Source organism: Rissa tridactyla, unplaced genomic scaffold (assembly GCF_028500815.1).
Source record: "Rissa tridactyla isolate bRisTri1 unplaced genomic scaffold, bRisTri1.patW.cur.20221130 scaffold_713, whole genome shotgun sequence".
Classification (NCBI taxonomy): Eukaryota; Metazoa; Chordata; class Aves; order Charadriiformes; family Laridae; genus Rissa; species Rissa tridactyla.
Window position 1 is genome coordinate 25,001 of NW_026529927.1, and position 3,461 is coordinate 28,461.

Here is a 3,461-nt window from a genome sequence, read left to right on the forward strand (position 1 = left end):
CATCCATCCTGCTGTCCCTCCATCCATCCACCCCTCCATCGCTCTCTGTCCATCCCTCCATCCCTTTGTCCCTCCATCCATCTGTCTATCCTTCCATCCCTCGGTCTCTCCATCTGCCCATCCCTCCCTTCATTTTTCTGTCCATCTGTCCATCCTCCCCTCCATCCGTCTGTCCATCCCTCTGTCCCACTGTCTGTCCATCCCTTCATCTGTCCATCTGTCCATCCATCCATCTGTCCATCCCTTTGTTCCTCCATCCATCTGTCCATCCTTCCTCAGTCCCTCCATCCCCTCCATCTGTCGATACATCTCTCCATCCATCTGTCCCTCTGTCCATCTATCCCTCCATCTGTCCATCTCTCTGTCCCTCCATCCATATGTCTATTCAGCTGTGAATCCTTCCCTCCATCCCTCAGTCCCTCAACCCCTCCATCTCCCCATCCATCTGTCCATCCCTTCCTCCGTCCCTTCGTCCATCCTTCCATCCATCTATCCATCCCTCCATCCCTTTGTCCCTCCATCCATCTGTCCTTCCTTCCCTCCATCCCTCAGTCCCTCCATCCCTCCATCTCCCCATCCATCTGTCCATCCCTTCCTCCATCTATCCATCTTTCCATCCCTCCGTCCCTCCGTCTCTCCATCCATGTGTCCATCCCTTCCTCCATCCCTCTGTCCTTCTGTCTGTCCCTCCCTCCATCCCTGCCTCCATCCATCCATCCCTCCATCCCTCTGTCCCTCCATCTGTCCCTCCCTCCATCCCTGCCTCCATCCATCCATCCATCCCTCCATCCCTCCATCTGTCCCTCCCTCCATTCCTGCCTCCATCCATCCGTTGGTCCCTCTATCTGTCCATCCCTCCATCCCTGTGTCCCTCCATCCCTCTCTCCCTGCCTCCATCCATCCCTCCATCCTTTTGTCCCTCTGTCTGTCCCTCCCTCCCTCCCTTTGTCCCTCCATCCTTCCATCTGTCCGCCCCCCAGCTCTCCGTGCCCACCACCACTGCCCCCACCCCACCCCCTGCCAGAGCACCAGGGGACCCGTGGGGACAGGGGACACCCCAGGTGATGCTCCCACTGGTATTGCCAAGAAAACACCGGGCTTTCCCCAAATTTTACCAATTTGGCCAAAAAACACCTTGAGAGGAGTGTTGGACGATGAGCGTCCGCTGTCCCCTCCCATGTCACCATGCTTGGCCATGGTGGGACCTACGGGGACCCATGGGGACTGGAGGGTTTTGCCAGTGCCGGCTGCCCCGCGGCAACGCTGGCTGCCCCATAGCGACGCTGGCCGCCCCACGGCAAGGCTTCTCCCCCGAAAGACCCCACGGAACCCTGGGAACCCGTTTGTTCCCCCCTGGAGCTGGGCAGGGGACGGGACCCCCAGCCCCAGGGGGAGGAGGGGGATGGCAGCGGGGCTGTGGGGCCGGGAAGACGGAGGTGGAATCGAGGTGGGGGGGGGCAACACACATGCAATTCCCGGGGGGGGGTTTAAGCTGCACATTCCGGAGGCGGCGGGAAGGCCTGGCCGGGAGCCAAAGGGAACAAACTCCTCGGCTCTCGCCGCCGGATCGCCCCGCACCCCCCCGCCCCGGGCACACCCCCCCCCCTTTTCCCCACCACCCCCCTCTAAATCCTTTCCCCTCCTCTCATGGAACAACCACCCGCTTCGTTCCTCTTCCCAACAGGCCCGAAAAAGCTTGGAAAAAGCCAAAAAAAATCATAACAAACCCAGAGGAGTTTGGGGTTTTTTGGGTTTTGATTTTTTGTTGTTTTTTTTTTTTTGTTTTTTTTTTTTTTTTTTATTTCTGCTTGTTTTTCTGCATTAGGAATTCAGGTCTTGTCTCCCCTCCGGGACCCACGGGGGACCGAGGAACGGCTGAAATGAAATCATCAAAGAGCTGCGCCGGCTCTGCCGGAGAAAAAAAAAAAACAAACAACCTTTTTTCACCCCCAAATCCAGATTCAGGGCTGGGGGTCCCATCCCCGCTCGTTAACGGATTATTATTTAATTCGTATCCCAAGCGTGTGGCCGAAATCGCTGGGAATTTTGGGCAAGGGAGAGCATCGTGTGGCTGGAGCACGTGGTGACCAGCCGGGATTGCCGCCGCTCATCCCGGTGGCTCCTCCGGCAATGAAGGGAAACCGCGGGGCGGGTGTGTTTGGGCAAACAGGGAAATTAATCCCGGTTAATTAGTAAATTGGCTTCGTTACCTCTCGGTAACCCCGGCGTGAGCAGGGAGGGGCTCCACCATGCCTTGATTCCTGGATTTTTTTGGGGCTCTGGAGTGCCAGAGGATGCCAAGACGGAGCGAGGGTCCGGTTGATCCGGCAAAGCGCGGCGAGGCGCCCGCCGGGCAGGGAAAACCCAGCTCCTTCCCACGTGTGCCGCGTGTGCCGGCGGGATGCCGGCGGGAAGGGAGGCCCCCGAGCCGCCCTGCTGGAATTTTCTCTCCCCTCCCTACCTCCGCCGCCGGATGCTGGCGGGGTGGGCACGCCGGGACGTGCCCGCTGGGATCCCGGCATCCGTGATTCCATCCCGGCACGGCTTTTGGCTAAGGGACGGCCATCCCTCGCCGTGTCACCGCAGCCCATCGCCCCACGCTGGCACTTCTCATCTCCTAAGTGCTTTGCAAACATTAACTAATTAATCCTAATTAACTCATTACCTAATTAGAACCAAGCGGCCCTCCCATTTGCAGGGAGAAAGGGAAATTCACGCACCTTCATTTCCCTCCCCCCCACCCCCCACCACCAAACACCCCCCCACCGGCTTCACGCCAGCACCGCCGAGGACTGCGGTGCCCGGCCCTCCCGACCGCCAGGAATCTGGCTGAAAAAACCCATTTTATGCGTTCCTTGACCCCGAGAAACCGGGAATGAGGATTTTCACCACCCGGCCCAAGCAGCGCCAGGAACGCCAGCATCACCAATGCCTGGCGTGGACACCCGTCGCGGGGAAACCTCCTCCAGGGCTGGCAGCGGATGCTTTCACCAGCTTTTTATGGAAAATGAGGGATTTCTTGCGAAGGAACCGAGCAGGCGGGCGGGACGGAGGAGTTTCGGAGGGGCTTTTCCCGAAGGATTTCCTTCCCGGTGTCCTGAAGACAGGGACAAAAGCTTTGGGGACACCGAAAAAGCTTGACGTGAGCCCCGCGTCGCCTCTTGGGGACTGTCCCAACCAGGACATCCCACGTTGTCCTCCGTAACCATCTCCCTTTCTCCACTGGGCCACCCGGGGGGGTTTTGTGCCGGATGGATCCGGCTTCACAGTGATGCCAAAATGGGAAGGAGCCGCGGTTGCGGGGGGAAGGCGCAGGTGTAGCAGCCCCGCAGCTTTGCCGAACCCCCCCGCAGCGGTGCTTTACGGCGGTGATTTACCTCCGTTCTTGCCTTCCCCTCCTTTTAATCGCGGTCGGGATCTACCCCAGGGGCAAAACCAGCCTTGGAACCATATTTTTTTCG